At 46.1% G+C, this 24756-nt stretch overlaps 1 protein-coding gene across 4 annotated transcripts in view; it reads left to right on the forward strand.

Moving 5' to 3' along the window:
* The window catches only part of HECW2 (HECT, C2 and WW domain containing E3 ubiquitin protein ligase 2), a 1325610-nt gene that overhangs the window by 263597 nt on the left and 1037257 nt on the right, over positions 1-24756 (forward strand). Inside the window, exon 3 of one of the 4 annotated variants that reach the window (XM_063934135.1) lies at positions 4866-5002. The exons of the other annotated variants lie outside the window; for them this stretch is intronic. The gene's annotated coding sequence lies outside the window, so the exon portion shown is untranslated. The remainder of the gene's footprint in view (positions 1-4865; positions 5003-24756) is intronic. 4 annotated transcript variants of the gene reach the window in all.

A 24756-nucleotide genomic window follows, 5' to 3' on the forward strand; every position in this document is an offset into this window, starting at 1 on the left:
TGTCCCCGCCCTGTACATCAGAGACTGCGGCCAGCCACACGGAGCGGCGCTAACCTGCGGGCACCCTTCTAGGCTGTTGTAATAAGGGACACAGGCTGCGGTGATCCTGCTGTGTGCACTGCTGGAGCCGCTGTTACACCCATCCGCCATCTTGGATCCTGGAAAGTGATCTGCAGCTGCTTTCACTGCCTTCCCTGCTCTCTCTGACACCCAGCCAATTTTAAAGGAGTGCTATAGTAGGCTGAGGGATAGTTTGTGGTGGCTCCACTCAAGTTCCGGTTTACCTACCTGTGCTCCACAACTGCAGATCATTCTCCCTAGATCTACCTGCTGGCGAGCCGACTAGTGGATGCAACGCTGGCATGATCTCTGCTGCCGACAACCCCAGGAGAGATTGGTCCTGGGCCATGTGGCTGCTCCCTGTCCTACTTTTGTTGATGCTGGGATTCCAGCGGTGCTCCCACGAGCTGTGTCTGGAATAATGTTCTCACTGTAATCACATTCTAATCCCTCCTTTACTCCTACATGCTGTGATATTGTTCTGTGTCTACGAAACTTGGAGTAGCATTGCTTGTCCTCATATTACCAACTTGTTACAATTGTATTTTTACTGCGGAATAAGTATGTTTCGATTATGCAACCTAAGCGCCAGTAAGAGCAGTCGTCTGCTCACCCAGTGAACTTCTTCAAACACTCTCCCCCGACTCAGATCTCTAAGGGTTCAGCGTTGCCGGATGTCTGACCTAAACACTCACAGGATTTAACTACGTCCTCTCATCAGACGTCCTCGGACCCTATGACAGCTTCTGATCTGGGCGATGATGCTCCTCTAACGCTAGACGCCATAAAGCAACTCTTGGTCACCTTTAAGACCGATATATCTGCTGATTTTAAAGCTGCATTACAATGTTGCCAGCAATCGGTTGACACTGTTGGACAGCACACGGACCATCTTGAAAATAAGCTGGAAGCAGTGGTGAAATCCCATAATGAGTTTATCACTAGGTATGAGGACTTGCAGACTGAAGTTATGGACCTTCGACGGAAAGCCAGTATCCTGGAGGACAGGTCACGATGTAATAATATTAAGATACTTGGTATTCAGGAGTCTGTACCCAATGCTGATCTTCAACAATTCGTGACGGATTTGTTTATGAAGCTCCTCCCCACTGTCTCCATTCATAACTTCCTCATTGACCGAATTCACCATCTCCCGAAAGCAAAAAAATGCCCCGTCAGATGTGCCAATAGATACCCTACTGCGGCTGCATTACTTCCATATTAAGGAGCAAGTCCTCCGGGCGTCTATGCAATCGGATGCTTCGGCCTCTATCCTGGGTGATCTTCAAGTGTTCGGTGACCTGTCTGCTGCTACGCTGGCCCTCCGTAGGTCGTTCTTTCCTGTTACCAAAGCATTACGCAAAGCTGATATTACTTATCGATGGGGCTTCCCGACTAAGCTTCTTAGTAGATGGAATGGCTCTACTACCGTGGTCACTTCACCCGCGGCTGGCACTCAGTTGCTAGTCTCATGGAATATAGAGGGCATTTCAGCAAAGGTTCCTCAAAGCCACACATTGGCTCAGGGCTGGGCTGTTGCTGGTGGTTCCACCCGCTAAAACCCAACCCCAAGCAGGTCGTATGAACCCACCTGACTGACATAGCTTATTTGAATGTTCTTTTACTGATGTGTTACTCCATGTTGTTTTAACTGCTATGTGCTTCTGTACGTTATTATTGACCTACCTTTTCTACCAGGTTATTTCTGATGTTATTATGTTTTATGTGTAAGGGCTTTAATACTGCGACGGGCCTCTCCTTAAGTTTTTCTTTTTTTCCGAAGGGGGTCATTCCTTGTTTGATTATGTTTACTCCCACTACGATATTTAGGCCCTCTAGTTTATTTTTTTGTTACGCTCATGTTTTACTGTATTGGGTTACAGTATATGTCACACATTCCGTTGACACTGTGACCGCTAGCCGTGGCCCTTTTCACATCTATCCGGCCCTATATTTCCCAAATTGTTGTTGTTGTCAGTTTCCGTATTTTATGGTTATTTTTTTGGGGAGTGTCGGAGGGTGCCTCCCTTCGCCTCAACCCCCATGTGTCGCCTTTATAGGCAACCTCAAATGGCACCCTTGTGGTACCCCTTTTGTTTTCTTATTTCCTTATCCCTTTCCATTGTTTTATCCCCCCTGGTCCTAGTACACACTTTCCAACATGTCTTTAATGGTATAACATATTGGATCAGTCCAGTTAATATCTATCTTACTATGATCCCTAATGGTTAATATTTTATCACTGAATGTTAAGGGCTTGAATTCGCATAACAAACAGCGATTAGCCTTGAATCACTTTGCTAAATGTAAAGCACATGTGGTTGCTCTGCAAGAAACCCATTTTATAAGTACGTCCCCGCCAGCTTTCATGAATAATAGATTCCCACACTGCTATATGGCTAATGGCCCTAGCAAAAAAGCAGGGGTAGCTATCCTGCTGTCTAACGCTTGTAATTTCACTTTGGGCAAACAGATCGCGGATAGGGATGGTAGATACCTGATCCTTGTAGTTAGGCTGGGGGACAAACCAGTAACTTTGGCAACGATATACACACCCAATTCCAAACAAATTCCCTTTTTCAGATGGTTTATTAAAGTCCTACAGTCCTGCAGATCGGGGGCGTTGTTATTATTGGGTGATTTTAATATGGTTCTAGATCCATGTATAGATAGGTCCTCAGCTCACCGTGATTTCCGGGCACTTCTGACTCATGACCACTCTCCTATATTCAGGAATATCCTATACGAATTACGATGTCTGCAGGGCCAAGAACCCCACCTATAGGGATTATACCTTTTTTCCCAAGTTCATGGCTCCTATTCGAGAATTGATTTGGTTCTTTCAGATAAGTGGACGCTCCAACAGATTAGAAAGGCTTCTATCCTGCCAGTGTCATGGTCTGATCAGTCGGCGCTCTCTGTACGTTGGGATATTTATTGAATTCAAACCACCCCCCAGCCCCTGGCGCCTTGGAGAACTTCTTTTCTCCGATGTGGAGGCGAAGCAGTCCATTTCCCAAACACTTTCCCTATATGTACAGTAGATACTGATGACCCAGAAGATACCTCTCAGTTTACCCACTGGTGCGCCCTCAAGGCAGTTGTCCAAGGCACATCTGTTCAAGCAGCAGCACGCATACGTAAAACTTCTCGTAAGCATCAGACATATGTTGAAACGCATCTTACAGACTTGGAGCATCAGCTTAAAGCCTCCCCCTCTAATAAAAAAATCTATCAGTAACTACATACTGTTAGGGATGAATTGAATACATTAACCGTCCAAGAGGTCCATAAGACCCTATTCAAATTAAAACAGAAGTTTTATATACAAGGGGACAGGGCAGGCAGAATACTAGCCAGAAAATTAAGGGGGAAACTGGCAAAAGAATGGGTGAGGGCAATTATCAATCTCAATAATGTTAAGGTAACAGACCCGTCTGCAATCGCAGATGCTTTTGCTGCTTACTACTCTACCCTTTAAAATTTGAAGCATGAATTGGCAACTCCACAACCTGACCTCGAATCCATTGTAGCCTTTTTAAATGACATTGACGTCCCTTCCATAAATTCGGAAACTCTCGGAGCTCTTGAGCAATTTTGGACCCACGAAGAAATAGGTCAGGTTATAGGTTCCCTCCCATTGGACAAAGCACCTGGCCCGGATGGGTACATTAATACATTTTATAAATGTTTCAAGGAGTCACTGATCCCATCTTAGCGTCGGTCTATAATTGTGCTTCCTCTACCGGGACTTTTCCAGCAGAAAGCCTGCATAGTTGCATTTCCAAAACCTGGGAAGAATCCTGCTATTATGTCCAAATACCGCCCCATAGCCCTACTGAATTCGGACGTCAAAAGTTATGCAAAGCTTATAGCTAATAGGATCAGTCCCTTACTCCCGCTTCCCTTACATCAAGATCAGGTGGGGTTTGTACCTGGCCGGCAATCCCCCGATAACACCAGAAGGATTATCAATGTCTTGGATGCCTTCTCCGCTTCCACTGAACCCCTTTTGTTGCTTTCGTTGGATGCGGAGAAGGCATTCGACCGTTTACATTGGGGGTACCTCCAGGAAGTGTTACGTAAATTTGGATCTACTGGTAAAGTACTCACTTCCATTCTAGCGCTCTATTTTAATCCATCCGCATGAGTTTTTGTGAATGAAATGCTCTCTTTGAGCTTCCTGATTTCAAACGGTACGCACTAGACTAGTTTTTGCCCTCGCCATTGAAGCTTTTGCTGAGAAGGTGCGATCCCATGATTCGATCAAAGGTCCAGAACTTTTTGGGAAACCTTGTAAGGTCTGCTTATTTGTGGACGATGTTCTCCTCACATTAACGGATCCAGTCACATCCTTACAAACTCTGCATGCTGCATGAGAAGGGTACTGCAAGGTGTCCTATTATAAGCTAAATAACACTAAGACGGAAGCGCTTCCCGTAAATTTTCCCTCTTACAGTCGCTGAAGGCTACTTACTCATATGCCTGGCAGGATAGAAGTCTTAAATATCTCAGAGTCCAGGTCACCCCAAAGGTGTCAGACTTGATTTTAGCTAACTATCCCCCTTTATTATGCAAAATCCAACAATTGACAACTGACTGGATGATGCAACATGTATTACGGAAGAGGCGCATAGCAGCCCTAAAAATGATGCTTCTCCCCAAAGTTATGTACTTGTTTAGAACTATCCCGATCCTCCTTCTACATAACTTACTGTCCAAATTTTCTTCTCTTTACACTAAATATGTATGGCGTGGTAAGATGCCGAGATTGGCCCGTAACATGATGTTTCTCCCTAAAACAGACTTACATTCCTACCAACTGGCTTGTATTCTCACACAGATGAGAGCATGGTTCTCTCAAGATAACCCCAAGATTTGGCTCTAGTTGGAACAGGGATTGATGTCTCCATTCCCCTTAACAGACATTCTGTTACTCCCGGTAAGTAAAGGCAAGCTGTTGACTGCTAAATCTCTCGTGGTACATTCTACCCGAAAAGCATTGTTGGAACTAGCTCTCAAGTTGGTTACTGTTTCCCTGTCTCCCTCTAATTTTCTTTAAAGGGCTTAGCTTGCCTAATTCCGGACCTAGGGTTTGACACATGGGTGTCTCACGGAATTATATCCCTTCATGAGGTTACTTTGAATGGATCTTTTGCTTTCATTTGCCCAAATTCAATCTCAATACACCTTACCCCATAGGGAATTTTACAAATATTTACAGCTCAGACATTGGTTACACAACCCCCCATAGCCTATCCCCCCTACCTAAACTGATTCAAGGATTATTACATATCCAGATGGTATAACCTTATTGTTGCCTCTCACCCTTTACAGGAGTTTCCCTTTTAGATGAAATGGCAGGTAGATTTAGGGAGCACAGTCCAGGAAGAGGAATAGAATTTGTCTTCTCGCTTTTTACTTTTACACACAATGAAGCACTCTACCTCTAATTTGTGTTGGCGCAATGGTGACAGGGTGGGTACACTATTTCATATCTTCTGGGACTGCTCTGCACTTGTTGGCCTCTGGAATTCTGTGTTTGCTCTTATTGCTAAAGTCCTGGGCTTTTATGTTATCCCTAACCCCCTATTAGCCATTCTCCATGTGTGCCGCGTTAACCTATCCGCTAGTGACCAATTCACGATGGGCCAGATACTCATATCGATGCAATTATTGATTGCTCACCATTGGCGCACACCTACTGTCGTGACCATAGTAGCTGTTGAAAATGCAGTACACTCACATTATGAATTTGAAACAGCTGGGGCTGTATATTGCTTCCCAACCTCAAGCCTGCTACTGAGCTGGCTTCCCTGGAGCAATTATAGGAGGTTTAGAGATCCCGATTTGAGTGACTTGTTGTACTTCCTAGCCTCAGTGACTTCTTAACCTATGGGTCAAACTACTTTCTACCTCCCAGAGCCGATCCTATTTGTTACATTTATGTACTGTGATTGTTTGAGATGTTGATATGTACAACTGGTCTTTGCTTCACTGTTTTGTGGATTATTGTACTCTGCATAGCTCTATTTCATATTATGTGTACCAGTGGCGGGCGGGGGAGGTCAGTGGCTGGTCATCAGGGATGTGCTGCGGGCACAGCCGTCCCGGGCCCGGCCTCTCTGACAGAGAGGGGAGGATCCGGGCCGCTCATGCTGCTGCCTGCTCGCTGCCGCCTGCCCGCCGCCACCGTCCATCCGCCGCCACTGCCTCTGTGTATGTGCCCAGCGCAAGCAGGCTATTGAAGATGTCCCTCTTAAGATGGCTGCTGCCTCAGAGGAGACAGTTATTAAAGATACTAGAAGAGGCTCTAGTATCTTTAATGACTGTCTCCTCTGAAGCGGCGGCCATTTTGAGAGGGACATTTTCAATAGTTTTACAAGAAGCAGGCTGCTGAACAGCCTGCTGCGGCGGCAGGGAAGGGAAAAGGATGAGCAGAATCCCTGAAAATGATGAGAACCCGATTACAGATACTGGGGCATTACTGTGTGGGGCGTTGAATAATATGATGATGGGGGCATAGGAATTATTATTATTATTATTTATAAATATGTATTTATTTTGTATTTTATTTATTTATATATATTTATTTTATTTTTATTTTATTTATTTATTTATTTTTGGGGACCCTGCCTATTTGGCCAATCCCAGGCCCTATAATTTCTGATGGCGGCCCTGCCTACAGCCCCCGAGCCAGTGCCTGCTACTGCCACCGCCTCCGCCAATGACAAACTTGTGATGAGCAAGAGGCTAATATATTGTCAATTTTTATAAATTTATGGGAAAGAGAGAGGAGGAATATGGGGAGATGGAAGAGAGAGGTGAAGTATGGAGATGTGAGGAACAGGGGGAGACAGGAGAGAGAGAGGATGAATAGGGGGAGATGGCAGACAGAGAGTGATGAATAGGGGGAGACAACGCAAAGGGAGAGAGGAGGAATGGGGGAGAGGGCAGACATAGAGAGAGGAATAGGGGGAGAAGGAAGAGAGAGAAGGAATAGGGGAAGAAGGAAGACAGAAGGAATAGGGGGAGACGGCAGACAGACATGGAGGAATAGGGGGAGACAACGCAAATGGAGAGAGGAGGAATGGGGAGAGGGCAGACAGAGAGAGAGGAATAGGGGGAGAAGGAAGAGAGAGAAGGAATAGGGGGAGAAGGAAGAGAGAAAAGGAATGGGGGGGAGAAGGAAGAGAGAAAAGTAATAGGGAGAAGGAAGAGAGAAAAGGCTGTGAGATGTCACACGCAGCCGCTGCGTCTAAAATCATTCTGCCTTCGAAGCTAGACTGCCTAGGCAGGGAGTTGCTTGTGATGCTTTTGCACGTTTGCATAGGGGGTAGGGCCTGGCAAGCGGGGCGGACTATCCCTGTGTTGGGCGTCACCCCGCATGTCAGGGATTTTGATCGTAGAGGTGCGTTTTTTCGCACATCTATGATCAGCTCTGAATTAGGCCCATAGTTACAGGGAAAGCAGACAGGAGAAGGATGAGGGGGCGTGGGGAAGACACAAAAGGAAGGGGGGGTATTAGCAAGAGGTCAAAACAAATATCGAGTTACTGAAGATGAAAGGAGCCATTTGCAGCAGCAGGAGCCTGAGGACGATGAAAGTATGCAGCAGGAACAACAAAAACCAGGAAAGGACAGGGAACAGTTCAGATACGTTACGCAGGGACACAGCTACCTGAAGAGCAGCATTAATAGAAGGTAACAAACCAGCATATAACCCCACAGTCTGCTGAGCCCAGCTGAAGAGGGACAAGGCAGCGCACTAGCGATGGGACAGCTGTAACGCCGGCGACACTTCCTCGGCTCCTCACGCCAGAGACAGTGTGTTCTCCTGAGCCAGTGGTTCCCAAACTTTCTTGGTTTATGGCACCCTTGGTGCCTCATACTTTTTTCATGGCACCCCTAGGTGCCAGCAGGACTACACTCTGGAAAGCTATGCTTTTAGTAGGTTGGGTAAGGGTCAAACCATAGTCCCCATTAATAATGGGGACTGCGATCTGTAGAGCTAATTTACTTTCTACAGGAGATTTCCGTGTACTTATCTGCCATCCTCTGGTTTCTCCATGTCTCTTCTGACCCCTTGCCAGCAGGACTCCATCGCCTTCAGCAGAAGATGGGGAGCAAGGTAAGTAGTATAGAGTGTGGAAGTTAAAGAAAATGAGTGGGAGGAGAAAGTGCACGGCAAGAGAAATTGTGGTTTCAGGAGGGCACAGGGCAAAGGTGTGTGCTGAGTTTAAATGTTAAAAGGTGGGGGGACAGATATAAAAGGAGTAATAGGCAAAGAATAAAAAGGGTAAGAGACACACACGGGCCTGTGGGTGACATGGATACATATATAGGGAACTGGATGGGAACGGTGATATACATACTAATGGGGGGAGCACATATAAACATAAACACTGGGGAACATTGTGACACAAACACTGGGGCCTGAGGAGTGATGTGGTAACACAAGCTGAGGCCTGGAGATGACATGGGGAGAAACACACTGGGGCCTGGGGGGGGGGGGGGGGACGGGGACATAGGAATGCATGGTGACACACATACATGGGAATGGGGGGGACATGGTGGCACAGACAGACACACTGGGTCTTGGATAGAGAGACATGGTGACACACTGGAGGGAGGGGGAGTTGACAAACAGGAGCCTGGGGGACGGACAGACAGGGTGACGCACACATCATTTTTTTGGGGAGGACATGGTGACACACTGAACCTGTAACACTGACTGCAGAAGTAGTTAATGACAGGGAGCACTTGTAGATGAGGAGCTGCGCCCCCTATGGAAATGAACATGAGGGTCACCATATTTGTGGGTCCTGAGTGGGTGCGCTTCCATTGTACCATCCCCCGCTCATTCTGCATTTTTTAATTGTTCTGCAGTTGCATTTAGGTAAGACTGGGGAGCGGGCGGGCAGGGCAATCGATCATTGTCGGAGCCGACATCCGCTCTCCATTTTCATGTGTAGCTTCCTCTTCGCCCGCACCGGTCCTCCACTTGCAGGCACCAATCACCAAGTTATGCATGCAATCTCCTTGGATGACCGGGCCGCATCATGGGGGTTATTCCAAGTTGATCACAGCAGGAAATTTTTTAGCAATTGGCCAAAACCATGTGCACTGCAGGGGGGGAGGGGGGGGGGCAGAGTTAACATGTGCAGAGAGAGTTAGATTTGGGTGTGGTGTGTTCAATCTGCAATCTAAATTGCAGTGTAAAAATAAAGCAGCCAGTATTTACCCTGCACAGAAACAAAATAACCCACCCAAATCTAACTCTCTCTGCACATGTTATTTATGCCCCCCCTGCAGTGCACATGGTTTTGCCCAATTGCTAAAAAATTTCCTGCTGCGATCAACTTGGAATTACCCCCCATGTTCTCCCCCTCACAGCCGCTAAGCAGGCAGTACACCCATAAACTATTGCAGTAAGACAGAGATTGGTGTTCCTGGCTGCAGCACTGCGGCATCCCTGTAAGTGGGCTGTGGCACACCAGGGTGCCGCGGCACATACTTTGAGAAACGCTGCCCTGAGCACTGCTGGCGCTATCAGTGTAAAAGTCGGCCCTGGTGGGGAGCAGGACCGCTGCGGCAGCCCTGCTCTCCCTCCATATGATGCGGCCATCGCGGCTGTACACTCCAGGGTGGAGAAGATGGGGCATTATCGCCTGGTATATGCTCGGGGGTGCTTGCGTCATCCAGCCCTGGGAAGGGGGGTGGTTTAGTGACGGGTAGCCAGTCCGGACCTGCCAACTGTCCAATCAGATCAGGCTTAGTTACAGGGGCGTGCTTTCATATGGCCTGAAAGCACGCCCCTGTCAAAGAGGCACTTGTACTAGTGCCGCTTCCAGAGCTTTTTTAATGGGCTTTTACTGCCCGATGTTTAGCCCCACCCCCCGTTTCCAGCACATTTAAAACTACATTTAAAACTTTTCTTTGCATGATAAAAATTATTTAAATAATATAAAGGCTAAAGCAGATACGTATGACACAGAATCTGTGTCATAAGTATCTTCTTTGTATTATTTTAATCATTAAAGACAGGGGAGGCACTGCCTCCCCTACCTCCCCTGATGCACGTCCCTGATGTGTATCCCCTTTCCCTCCCCCTTCCCTGTTTTCCTTCTGTACCCCATTCCTTTTCCAGTTTAAATGTAAAATCTCAATAAAAATGTATTTGTTTTTAAACCCCCCGAAATATCGGATTAATTAAGCTAATTGGGAACTTCCAATTGCCTATTAAGTCATGAGGATGCCTAAGAGGTTCTGCACAGTGTCCCGACATTTTAACCTTGAAAATATGTATTTTCCCTACCATCTCTCACACTCAGGGCCTAATTCTGAGTTGATCGCAGCAGCACTTTTGTTAGCAGTTGGGCAAAACCATGTGCACTGCAGGTGGGGCAGATATAACATGTGCAGAGAGAGTTAGATTTGGGTGGGGTGTGTTCAAACTGAAATCTAAATTGCAGTGTAAAAATAAAGCAGCCAGTATTTACCCTGCACAGAAACAAAATAACCCACCCAAATCTAACTCTCTCTGCACATGTTACATCTGCCCCACCTGCGCTGCGCATGGTTTTGCCCAATTGCTAACAAACTTGCTGCTGCGATCAACTCAGAATTACCCCCTCAGTGAGGTACAAAACTAAAAAATGCAAGTTTACTTTGCCTGGTTCAATGCGAGCTTGTAATTGGATTGAAAAATGCTAATTTGCAGAGAAAACGGAAACTTGCAACTCTCATTTTGCAACTCGCACCTAATAGGATTGACCCCTATGAGAGAAAATCCACCCAAGAAAGTAAAATGTTCAAGAAAATTGATACACAACTGAGAAAAAAAAAACATACAGAAATGAGAATACTTTCACAGACATCAGTTACATTGGGCTGTACCGCTGCCAGAGACACATCAAAAGCAGTCATAGCAAAATATATACAACCAACTACTGTACTTAATTGGCCTGAATAGTATTGGTAAACTCCCCAATAACCTCACATTAGGGTTGAAACCCAACATACTGTACTCCAAATGATGGGAACCCCACCTACTTGAAATGACTGCAGCTAAAACGTCAAGTCCAATGAGAAAGTGTGTTTCTTTTTTTGTCTAGATCATTTACATGGAAATTTATCAAACCTTCTAAAGTGGACATATGAAGATGTTACTTAGAGCAACCAATCAGATTCTAGCTATCATAGAATGGCATTGATAAATAATAGCTGGTTGCTGAAGGCAACTTCTCCACTTTTACACTTTAGAAGGTTTGATAAATCTCCCCAATAATCTGAAAGCACTATACAGATGTGTCCTCAAAGATCTAGTTTCAATACGCCATGCATCACAAGATGCCTGACACGAGTGAGCCGCCAGGTCCCATCAAACTCTGCTAGCGTTTGGCATCTTGTTTGCCGAAAATGCATCTTAGTCGCACCATAATGCAACCAGGATGCACCAGGAGACCATGCGTCACTGGTATATATTTATGCTTCTGAATCTGTATAGGAAGCACAATGGAACTTGGCATGGAAAAGAGCTGCAGCCGTTGTATCGTAGCACTTTGTATACAGATCCAGGTGGCGGAAATTATATTGTTTTTCCGCCAGCAGTTGGCGCCCAATGGAGCTATTCAATTGTAGATCTGTTCTGGCACGATGACTTCCGGTGCTGGCATTTCAGCTTTCACCCCTTTTTCGGGTCGTGCCGATTAGTTTAGTAGGGTTTAGCCGCTTTATTTGGCTAAACCCAACTGCTATGGGCATGATATGGGATGATCAATTGAATATTGCGCCGCAATCTCCGTCACTTTAGACGGAAGATCGGCCACGATAAAACAATTGAATTCCACCCAGAGAGTCAGTCGAACAGAGATATACACATATCAAATTAATCAGCACAGTCTTCTTATGCGTTGGCAAAATGATGCAGAAAAGGCGCCCAAAGCTTTCAGAGTCTCATGAGATCTGGCGCACATAGAGGGGCTGTTTGGCGCAACTGCAGGATTGATGTATGAGATCATATATGTACAGCGTGAGATCAAAGAGAGCACAGAACAAAGTCACCTCATTTACTACTGCCATAAAAAACCAACTTAATTTACATGTGTTCTACTTGTGCAAGTCCCTCTCATCCCTCCAAGATAACTATTGATATACACCCTATAGAATTTATATAGCACTTCAAGCTGTGGTGGTTTCCCTATTTTCTGGTTTATTTGCCTGTGATTATGTTAATTATTAATATACCATTCATCTTGCTGTATGTTTCCTAAAAGCAATAGGAACCTCAACTATTCTGCCAGTACTGCACTTACCCATCCCTACAGAGTCTGAATTCTTTCAGCAAACCAATAAATTATGAAAGAGTTGTGGCCGCTTTCACACACTTATCCATTGCTGGTACTCATTCTACCATCAAAGATAAGGGGCATGTAATATCCATTGCTACACTACAGGTTAGATAAAACCAGATCTTTGGAGGCAAAGAAAACAAGTAAAAAAAAAAAAAAAAGCTATTATCTGAAAGAAAAACAACAACAAAAAATACAGAAATTGTAATTGTTTCTTCCTTTTTTATTTGCAAGGACACTGTAGCGGAAATGTATTAAGCCTTGACAAGTGATACATTTCACAGTAATGAGTACCAGCCATTCAGCTCCTAACTGCCATGTTACAGGTTGGGTTTGAAAAATGGCAGTTAGGAGCTGATTGGTTGGTACTTTGGGGGCATTCTGAGTTGGTCGCTCACTAGCAGTTTTTAGCAGCCGTGCAAACGCTATGCCGCCTCCCACTGGGAGTGTATTTTAGCTTAGCAAAAGTGTGAACAAAAGGATCGCAGAGCGGCTACAAAAAAAAAAATTGTGCGGTTTCAGAGTAGCTCCAGACCTACTCAGCACTTGCGATCACTTCAGACTGTTCAGTTCTGGATTTGACGTCACAAACACGCCCTGCGTTTTCCCAGCCACGCCTGCGTTTTTCCTGGCATGCCTGCATTTTTCTGAACACTCCCTGAAAACGGTCAGTTGACACCCAGAAACGCCCCCTTCCTGTCAATCACTCTGCGGCGGACATTGCGAATGAAAAGCCTTGCTAGATCTTGTGTAAAACTACATCGGCTGTTGTGAAAGTACGTCGGGCGTGCACGTTGCGCCACATACACATGCGCAGAAGTGCCGCTTTTTCACTTAATCGCTGCGCTGCAAACATTTTTATCTAGCGATCAACTCGGAATGACCCCCTTTATCTCCGTGAAATGTATCACTTTTCAAGGCTTGGTACATCTGGCCTTATTATGAGAATTTTTTTTACATAAACAATACTGAGCTGCATTTATGTATCATACACCTCATTTCTTACACATAGGTGAAGCAATGTGCATCATCTGCATATATTTTAAAGATGACTACAAAATACATGCAGATGATACACATTACTCATATATACCAGCATCCCTGAGATGCCATAGCCATAATGTAAGGCTACTACTGCCTCTACTCCCCATCCTCTCCGGTGGTCTGCTGGACAATAAAATAAGCAGCAGTCTAGTAGAGGGGCTTTAATCCCGAGTTATCTTGATGCAGTGTATCATGGGATTCTACTCAGATCCTGACCCTCTTGAAGTGTTGGAAGGTGTACAACAAAGAAAATGGCTTCCAGATTAGCAAAGGTGTGATGAGGCACAGGGCTTTAGTGAATTTAATTGTCAATTTTGGAATAGGGTACTTTGTGACCCTATTAGGATTATTATTATCCTTTATTTTTATGGTGCCACAAGGGTTCTGCAGTGCCGTACACAGGGGATAACATATAATTGCACAAGTACACAATAGTACAGACAGAAATATAACTTCCATATACAGTATACACTGTTACATAATAACAGTTCTTAATTAAAATAATTTCTTGGAGGATATAGTGGGGAGAGGGTCCCTTGTCGCTAGAACTTACAGTTAGATTGGGAAAGTGGAAGATAAGCTACTATGAGGAGGGGGCAGAAGGTTTTAATGAAGAGGTGGGTTTTGAGTGAATGTTTAAAGATGGGCCAGATTTCATACAAGACAGCGTAGGCGACCAGCAGGTTCCAATGGGCCTGGCATGAAATCTCTCCTGTTCATAACTAGATTGTCATTATATTAGTATATATATATATATATATATATATACAGTATATATAGATTGTTATTACCGATACTGCGCCCTAAACTATTCTTAGTATAATTTTATATGCTTATAAATTCGGCTGCTGTATACCCTGCAGATGGTCCTCTGTCAGATTTGGACCTTATAAATGGAAATAGAACAAAAAGTATCTACAGGGGCGCCTATAGAACGTATAGCTTATGCTAGAAACCAATTTTCTTCAATAAACAATTTGTTAATATAACCATTAACCAATCACTCAATTTATTAGAATCAATCTCTTAAAAACATTAAAACTGTAAAATTTGTTTGACTATCAGTCCATACAGTACATTAATACATTGATTTCTTTAGTTGTCAGTGTACCTTATTAGGGCCAAAGGTTTCTGTCAACTTCAGACACAACTCGCATATCACCGGGTTTTAATGTTTTTAAGAGATTGTTTCTAATAAACTGAGTGATTGGTGATTGGTTTTATTAAGAAATCGTTTATTGAAGAAAATTGGTTTCTAGCATAAGCTGTACGTACTATAGGCGCCCCTGTAGATACTTTTTGTTATTTATTTTTATATATATATATATATATATATATATATATATATATAAAATAAGAATTTACTTACCGATAATTCTATTTCTCGTAGTCCGTAGTGGATGCTGGGGACTCCGTAAGGACCATGGGGAATAGCGGCTCCGCAGGAGACTGGGCACAAAAGTAAAGCTTTAGAACTACCTGGTGTGCACTGGCTCCTCCCCCTATGACCCTCCTCCAAGCCTCAGTTAGGATACTGTGCCCGGACGAGCGTACACAATAAGGAAGGATTTTGAATCCCGGGTAAGACTCATACCAGCCACACCAATCACACCGTACAACTCGTGATCTAAACCCAGTTAACAGCATGATAACAGAGGAGCCTCTAGAAAAGATGGCTCACTACAGCAATAACCCGATTTTTTGGTAACAATAACTATGTACCAGTATTGCAGACCGCACTTGGGATGGGCGCCCAGCATCCACTACGGACTACGAGAAATAGAATTATCGGTAAGTAAATTCTTATTTTCTCTAACGTCCTAAGTGGATGCTGGGGACTCCGTAAGGACCATGGGGATTATACCAAAGCTCCCAAACGGGCAGGAGAGTGCGGATGACTCTGCAGCACCAAATGAGAGAACTCCAGGTCCTCCTCAGCCAGGGAATCAATTTTGTAGAATTTTACAAACGTATTTGCTCCTGACCAAGTAGCTGCTCGGCAAAGTTGTAAAGCCGAGACCCCTCGGGCAGCCGCCCAAGATGAGCCCATCTTCCTTGTGGAGTGGGCATTTACAGATTTTTGGCTGTGGCAGGCCTGCCACAGAATGTGCAAGCTGAATTGTACTACAAATCCAACGAGCAATAGTCTGCTTAGAAGCAGGAGCACCCAGCTTGTTGGGTGCATACAGGATAAACAGCGAGTCAGATTTTCTGACTCCAGCCGTCCTGGAAACATATATTTTCAGGGCCCTGACAACGTCTAGCAACTTGGAGTCCTCCAAGTCCCTAGTAGCCGCAGGCACCACAATAGGTTGGTTCAGGTGAAACGCTGAAACCACCTTAGGGAGAAACTGAGGACGAGTCCTCAATTCCGCCCTGTCCGAATGGAAAATCAGATAAGGGCTTTTACAGGATAAAGCCGCCAATTCTGACACGCGTCTGGCCCAGGCCAGGGCCAACAGCATGACCACTTTCCATGTGAGATATTTTAACTCCACAGATTTAAGTGGTTCAAACCAATGTGACTTTTGGAACCCAAAAACTACATTGAGATCCCAAGGTGCCACTGGAGGCACAAAAGGAGGCTGTATATGCAGTACCCCTTTTACAACGTCTGAACTTCAGGGACCGAAGCTAGTTCTTTTTGGAAGAAAATTGACAGGGCCGAAATTTGAACCTTAATGGACCCCAATTTTAGGCCCATAGACACTCCTGTTTGCAGGAAATGTAGGAATCGACCCAGTTGAATTTCCTCCGTCGGGCCTTACTGGCCTCGCACCACGCAACATATTTTCGCCAAATGCGGTGATAATGTTTTGCGGTTACATCCTTCCTGGCTTTGATCAGGATAGGGATGACTTCATCCGGAATGCCTTTTTTCCTTCAGGATCCGGCGTTCAACCGCCATGCCGTCAAACGCAGCCGCGGTAAGTCTTGGAACAGACAGGGTCCTTGCTGGAGCAGGTCCCTTCTTAGAGGTAGAGGCCACGGATCCTCCGTGAGCATCTCTTGAAGTTCCGGTAACCAAGTCCTTCTTGGCCAATCCGGAGCCACGAATATAGTGCTTACTCCTCTCCATCTTATCAATCTCAGTACCTTGGGTATGAGAGGCAGATGAGGGAACACATACACTGACTGGTACACCCACGGTGTTACCAGAGCGTCTACAGCTATTGCCTGAGGGTCCCTTGACCTGGCGCAATACCTGTCGAGTTTTTCCCAACGGTTTATAATCATGTGGAAGACTTCTGGGTGAAGTCCCCACTCTCCCGGGTGGAGGTCGTGTCTGCTGAGGAAGTCTGCTTCCCAGTTGTCCACTCCCGGAATTGCTGACAGTGCTATCACATGATTTTCCGCCCAGCGAAGAATCCTTGCAGCTTCTGCCATTGCCCTCCTGCTTCTTGTGCCACCCTGTCTGTTTACGTGGGTGACTGCCGTGATGTTGTCCGACTGGATCAACACCGGCTGACCTTGAAGCAGAGGTCTTGCTAAGCTTAGAGCATTGTAAATGGCCCTTAGCTTCAGGATATTTATGTGAAGTGATGTCTCCAGGCTTGACCATAAGCCCTGGAAATTCCTTCCCTGTGTGACTGCTCCCCAGCCTCGCAGGCTGGCATCCGTCGTCACCAGGACCCAGTCCTGAATGCCGAATCTGCGGTCCTCTAGAAGATGAGCACTCTGCAACCAACACAGGAGGGACACCCTTGTTCTTGGTGACAGGGTTATCCGCTGATGCATCTGAAGATGCGACCCGGACCATTTGTCCAGCAGGTCCCACTGGAAAGTTCTTGCGTGGAATCTGCCGAATGGGATTGCTTCGTAGGAAGCCACCATTTTACCCAGAACCTTTGTGCATTGATGCACTGAGACTTGGCTCGGTTTTAGGAGGTTCCTGACTAGCTCGGATAACTCCCTGGCTTTCTCCTCCGGGAGAAACACCTTTTTCTGGACTGTGTCCAGGATCATCCCTAGGAACAGAAGACGAGTCGTCGGAACCAGCTGCGATTTTGAAATATTGAGAATCCAATCGTGCTGCCGCAACACTACCTGAGATAGTGCTACACCGACCTCCAACTGTTCCCTGGATCTTACCCTTATCAGGGAATCGTCCAAGTAAGGGATAACTAAAATTCCCTTCCTTCGAAGGAATATCATCATTTCGGCCATTACCTTGGTAAAGACCCGGGGTGCCGTGGACCATCCATACGGCAGCGTCTGAACTGATAGTGACAGTTCTGTACCACAAACCTGAGGTACCCTTGGTGAGAAGGGTAAATTGGGACATGAAGGTAAGCATCCTTGATGTCCAGAGACACCATGTAGTCCCCTTCTTCCAGGTTCGCAATCACTGCTCTGAGTGACTCAATCTTGAATTTGAACCTCTGTATGTAAGTGTTCAAAGATTTTAGATTTAGAATTGGTCTCACCGAGCCGTCCGGCTTCGGTACCACAACAGTGTGGAATAATACCCCGTTCCCTGTTGCAGGAGGGGTACCTTAATTATCACCTGCTGGGAATACAGCTTGTGAATGGCTTCCAAAACTGTCTCCCTGTCAGAAGGAGACATCGGTAAAGCCGACTTTTGGAAACGGCGAGGGGGAGACGTCTCGAATTCCAATTTGTACCCCTGAGATATCACCTGAAGGATCCAGGGGTCTACTTGCGAGTGAGCCCACTGCGCGCTGAAATTCATTGAGACGGGCCCCCCACCGTGTCTGATTCTGCTTGTAAAGCCCCAGCGTCATACTGAGGGCTTGGCAGAGGCGGGAGAGGGTTTCTGTTCCTGGGAACTGGCTGATTTCTGCAGCCTTTTTCCTCTCCCTCTGTCACGGGGCAGAAATGAGGAACCTTTTGCCCGCTTGTCCACGAAAAGACTGCGCCTGATAATACGGTGTCTTCTCATGTTGAGAGGCGACCTGGGGTACAAACGTGGATTTCCCAGCTGTTGCCGTGGCCACCAGGTCTGAAAGACCGACCCCAAATAACTCCTCCCCTTAATAAGGCAATACTTCCAAATGCCGTTTGAAATCCGCATCACCTGACCACTGTCGTGTCCATAACCCTCTACTGGTAGAAATGGACAACGCACTTAGACTTGATGCCAGTCGGCAAATATTCCGCTGTGCATCACGCATATATAGAAATGCATCTTTTAAATGCTCTATAGGCAAAAATATACTGTCCCTATCTAGGCGACAATATTTTCAGTCAGGGAATCCGACCACGCCAACCCAGCACTGCACATCCGGGCTGAGGCGATTGCTGGTCGCAGTATAACACCAGTATGTGTGTAAATACATTTTAGGATACCCTCCTGCTTTCTATCAGCAGGATCCTTAAGGGCGGCCATCTCAGGAGAGGGTAGAGCCCTTACAAGCGTGTGAGCGCTTTATCCACCCTAGGGGGTGTTTCCCAACGCACCCTAACCTCTGGCGGGAAAGGATATAATGCCAATAACATTTTAGAAATTATCAGTTGTTATCGGGGGAAACCCACGCATCATCACACACCTCATTTAATTTCTCAGATTCAGGAAAACTACAGGTAGTTTTTCCTCACCGAACATAATACCCCTTTTTGGTGGTACTCGTATTATCAGAAATGTGTAAAACATTTTTCATTGCCTCCATCATGTAACGTGTGGCCCTACTGGAAGTCACATTTGTCTCTTCACCGTCGACACTGGAGTCAGTATCCGTGTCGGCGTCTATATCTGCCATCTGAGGTAACGGGCGCTTTAGAGCCCCTGACGGCCTATGAGACGTCTGGACAGGCACAAGCTGAGTAGCCGGCTGTCTCATGTCAACCACTGTCTTTTATACAGAGCTGACACTGTCACGTAATTCCTTCCAACAGTTCATCCACTCAGGTGTCGACCCCCTAGGGGGTGACATCACTATTACAGGCAATCTGCTCCGTCTCCACATCATTTTTCTCCTCATACATGTCGACACAAACGTACCGACATACAGCACACACACAGGGAATGCTCTGATAGAGGACAGGACCCCACTAGCCCTTTGGGGAGATAGAGGGAGAGTTTGCCAGCACACACCAGAGCGCTATATATATACAGGGATAACCTTATATAAGTGTTTTTCCCCTTATAGCTGCTGTATCTTTAATACTGCGCGTAATTAGTGCCCCCCCTCTCTTTTTTAACCCTTTCTATAGTGTAGTGACTGCAGGGGAGAGCCAGGGAGCTTCCCTCCAACGGAGCTGTGAGGGAAAATGGCGCCAGTGTGCTGAGGAGATAGGCTCCGCCCCCTTATCGGCGGCCTTATCTCCCGTTTTTCTAAGTATTCTGGCAGGGGTTAAATGCATCCATATAGCCCAGGAGCTATATGTGATGCATTTTTTGCCATCCAAGGTGTTTTTATTGCGTCTCAGGGCGCCCCCCCCCAGCGCCCTGCACCCTCAGTGACCGGAGTGTGAAGTGTGCTGAGAGCAATGGCGCACAGCTGCAGTGCTGTGCGCTACCTTGTTGAAGACAGGACGTCTTCTGCCGCCGATTTTCCGGACCTCTTCTGTCTTCTGGCTCTGTAAGGGGGCCGGCGGCGCGGCTCTGGGACCCATCCATGGCTGGGCCTGTGATCGTCCCTCTGGAGCTAATGTCCAGTAGCCTAAGAAGCCCAATCCACTCTGCACGCAGGTGAGTTCGCTTCTTCTCCCCTTAGTCCCTCGATGCAGTGAGCCTGTTGCCAGCAGGTCTCACTGAAAATAAAAAACCTAAAACTAAACTTTTCACTAAGCAGCTCAGGAGAGCCACCTAGTGTGCACCCTTCTCGTTCGGGCACAAAAATCTAACTGAGGCTTGGAGGAGGGTCATAGGGGGAGGAGCCAGTGCACACCAGGTAGTTCTAAAGCTTTACTTTTGTGCCCAGTCTCCTGCGGAGCCGCTATTCCCCATGGTCCTTACGGAGTCCCCAGCATCCACTTAGGACGTTAGAGAAAAAAGGCTCGTTGTCAGGGATTTATTCTGTAGTGCGTGTACATTCCGCAACCCCCACATGCGCACTGTACATGTTGCCGTGTGTCTGAGTGCAGTGAGTGAGCGGCGGTGTCTGTCGCCTCCTGTGTCGCAGTGAATCTGCCATAGTACGGTGGCTCCTGCTGGTGATCCCATATATTCCATGACAATGCATTAGCCCCTGTCGGGCACTGCTCCTGACTCCACTACCCCTGTGCCCACTGTCATATCTACCCTTAACTCCATTACCTCTGTGTCTACTGCCATATCTACCCCTGACTCAACTAACCTTGTGCCCTCTACCATGTCTACCTGACTCAACTAATCTTGTGTCCTCTAACACATTTACCCCTGACTTCACTACTCCTGTGCCCACTACCATATATATCCCTAACTCCACTACCCCTGTGCCCACCACTATATATACCCCTGGCTCCAACCCTGTGCCCACTGCCATAGCTACCTCTGACTCTACTCCCCCTGTGCTAACTACTATATGTCCATCCCTGACTCCACTAACCCTGTGTTTACTGCCATATCTACCCCTGATTCCACTGCCTCTGTCTCCACTGCCTTATCTACCCCTGACTCCACTACCTCTGCACTCACTGCCTGTGTTTCTACCTCTGATTCCACTACCCCTTTGCCCACTGCCATATCTACCCAGGATGCAGTTAAAATACCAGCTGTCAGGATCCCGGCGTGCAGGATACCGATGCTTACATCCCGACAGCTGACAATGCCGCCAGCCGGAATCCCGGCGCACCAGGGCTATTCCCACTCGTGGGTGTCCACAACACCCACAGAGTGGGAATAGATCCTGGGGCAAGCGCAGAAAGCCACCAAGCCCACAGGGTGGGGAGCACAGCGAGCCCACAAGGGGACTCTCAGTGCTCGCCCTGTTGCCGGCATTCTGGCGGGCGGTATGCCACCGTCGGGATATTGACAGCCGGAATCCTGTCCGCCGGGATAACATATGTAATTCATCTACCCTTGTGCATACAATATCTACCCGACTGCACTAACTCTGTGCCCACTGCCATATCTATCTCTGTGTAGACTGCTATATCTACACCTAACTCCACTAACCCTGTTTTCACTGCCATATCCACCCCCAGTGGCGTAAATTCATCCCAGAAGCCCGGAGGCAAGATAACTATTGGTGCCCCCCCCCCCCCCTATATTTAGATAAATATATGTATGTATTAGAGATGACCGGGTTCGGTTTCTCTGAATCCGAACCCGCACGAACTTCATGTTTTTTTCACGGGTCCGAGCAGACTCGGATCCTCCCGCCTTGCTCGGTTAACCCGAGCGCGCCCGAACGTCATTATGACGCTGTCGGATTCTCGCGAGACTCGGATTCTATATAAGGAGCCGCGCGTCGCCGCCATTTTCACACGTGCATTGAGATTGATAGGGAGAGGACGTGGCTGGCGTCCTCTCCATTTAGATTAGGGTTGAGAGAGAGAGAGAGAGAGATTGACCTGAGGCTGTGATACTGTAGAAGAGAGTGCAGAGTTTAGTGACTGACGACCACAGTGACCACCAGACAGTGCAGTTGTTTGTTTTATTTAATATATCCGTTCTCTGCCTGAAAAAAACGATACACACAGTGACTCAGTCACATACCATATCTGTGTGCACTGCTCAGCCCAGTGTGCTGCATCAATGTATATATATATATCTGACTGTGCTCAGCTCACACAGCTTATAATTGTGGGGGAGACTGGGGAGCACTGCAGTGCCAGTTATAGGTTATAGCAGGAGCCAGGAGTACATAATATTATATTAAAATTAAACAGTGCACACTTTTGCTGCAGGAGTGCCACTGCCAGTGTGACTAGTGACCAGTGACCTGACCACCAGTATATATAATATTAGTAGTATACTATCTCTTTATCAACCAGTCTATATTAGCAGCAGACACAGTACAGTGCGGTAGTTCACGGCTGTGGCTACCTCTGTGTCGGCACTCGGCAGCCCGTCCATAATTGTATATACCACCTAACCGTGGTTTTTTTTTCTTTCTTTATAGTCATACTAGTTACGAGTATACTATCTCTTTATCAACCAGTCTATATTAGCAGCAGACACAGTACAGTGCGGTAGTTCACGGCTGTGGTTACCTCTGTGTCGGCACTCGGCAGCCCGTCCATAATTGTATATACCACCTAACCGTGGTTTTTTTTTCTTTCTTTATACATACATACTAGTTACGAGTATACTATCTCTTTATCAACCAGTCTATATTAGCAGCAGACACAGTATAGTGCGGTAGTTCACGGCTGTGGCTACCTCTGTGTCGGCACTCGGCAGCCCGTCCATAATTGTATATACCACCTAACCGTGGTTTTTTTTTCTTTCTTTATACATACATACTAGTTACGAGTATACTATCTCTTTATCAACCAGTCTATATTAGCAGCAGACACAGTACAGTGCGGTAGTTCACGGCTGTGGCTACCTCTGTGTCGGCACTCGGCAGCCCGTCCATAATTGTATATACCACCTAACCGTGGTTTTTCTTTCTTTCTTTATACATACATACTAGTTACGAGTATACTATCTCTTTATCAACCAGTCTATATATTAGCAGCAGACACAGTACAGTGCGGTAGTTCACGGCTGTGGCTACCTCTGTGTCGGCACTCGGCAGCCCGTCCATAATTGTATATACCACCTAACCGTGGTTTTTTTTTCTTTCTTTATACATACATACTAGTTACGAGTATACTATCTCTTTATCAACCAGTCTATATATTAGCAGCAGACACAGTACAGTGCGGTAGTTCACGGCTGTGGCTACCTCTGTGTCGGCACTCGGCAGCCCGTCCATAATTGTATATACCACCTAACCGTGGTTTTTTTTTCTTTCTTTATACATACATACTAGTTACGAGTATACTATCTCTTTATCAACCAGTCTATATTAGCAGCAGACACAGTACAGTGCGGTAGTTCACGGCTGTGGCTACCTCTGTGTCGGCACTCGGCAGCCCGTCCATAATTGTATATACCACCTAACCGTGGTTTTTTTTTCTTTCTTTATACATACATACTAGTTACGAGTATACTATCTCTTTATCAACCAGTCTATATATTAGCAGCAGACACAGTACAGTGCGGTAGTTCACGGCTGTGGCTACCTCTGTGTCGGCACTCGGCAGCCCGTCCATAATTGTATATACCACCTAACCGTGGTTTTTTTTTCTTTCTTTATAGTCATACTAGTTACGAGTATACTATCTCTTTATCAACCAGTCTATATTAGCAGCAGACACAGTACAGTGCGGTAGTTCACGGCTGTGGCTACCTCTGTGTCGGCACTCGGCAGCCCGTCCATAATTGTATATACCACCTAACCGTGGTTTTTTTTTCTTTCTTTATACATACATACTAGTTACGAGTATACTATCTCTTTATCAACCAGTCTATATTAGCAGCAGACACAGTACAGTGCGGTAGTTCACGGCTGTGGCTACCTCTGTGTCGGCACTCGGCAGCCCGTCCATAATTGTATATACCACCTAACCGTGGTTTTTTTTTCTTTCTTTATACATACATACTAGTTACGAGTATACTATCTCTTTATCAACCAGTCTATATATTAGCAGCAGACACAGTACAGTGCGGTAGTTCACGGCTGTGGCTACCTCTGTGTCGGCACTCGGCAGCCCGTCCATAATTGTATATACCACCTAACCGTGGTTTTTTTTTCTTTCTTTATACATACATACTAGTTACGAGTATACTATCTCTTTATCAACCAGTCTATATATTAGCAGCAGACACAGTACAGTGCGGTAGTTCACGGCTGTGGCTACCTCTGTGTCGGCACTCGGCAGCCCGCCCATAATTGTATATACCACCTAACCGTGTTTTTTTTTTCTTTCTTTATACATACATACTAGTTACGAGTATACTATCTCTTTATCAACCAGTCTATATTAGCAGCAGACACAGTACAGTGCGGTAGTTCACGGCTGTGGCTACCTCTGTGTCGGCACTCGGCAGCCCGTCCATAATTGTATATACCACCTAACCGTGGTTTTTTTTTCTTTCTTTATACATACATACTAGTTACGAGTATACTATCTCTTTATCAACCAGTCTATATATTAGCAGCAGACACAGTACAGTGCGGTAGTTCACGGCTGTGGCTACCTCTGTGTCAGCACTCGGCAGCCCGTCCATAATTGTATATACCACCTAACCGTGGTTTTTCTTTCTTTCTTTATACATACATACTAGTTACGAGTATACTATCTCTTTATCAACCAGTCTATATTAGCAGCAGACACAGTACAGTACGGTAGTTCACGGCTGT

Source organism: Pseudophryne corroboree, chromosome 7, assembly GCF_028390025.1.
Source record: "Pseudophryne corroboree isolate aPseCor3 chromosome 7, aPseCor3.hap2, whole genome shotgun sequence".
Classification (NCBI taxonomy): Eukaryota; Metazoa; Chordata; class Amphibia; order Anura; family Myobatrachidae; genus Pseudophryne; species Pseudophryne corroboree.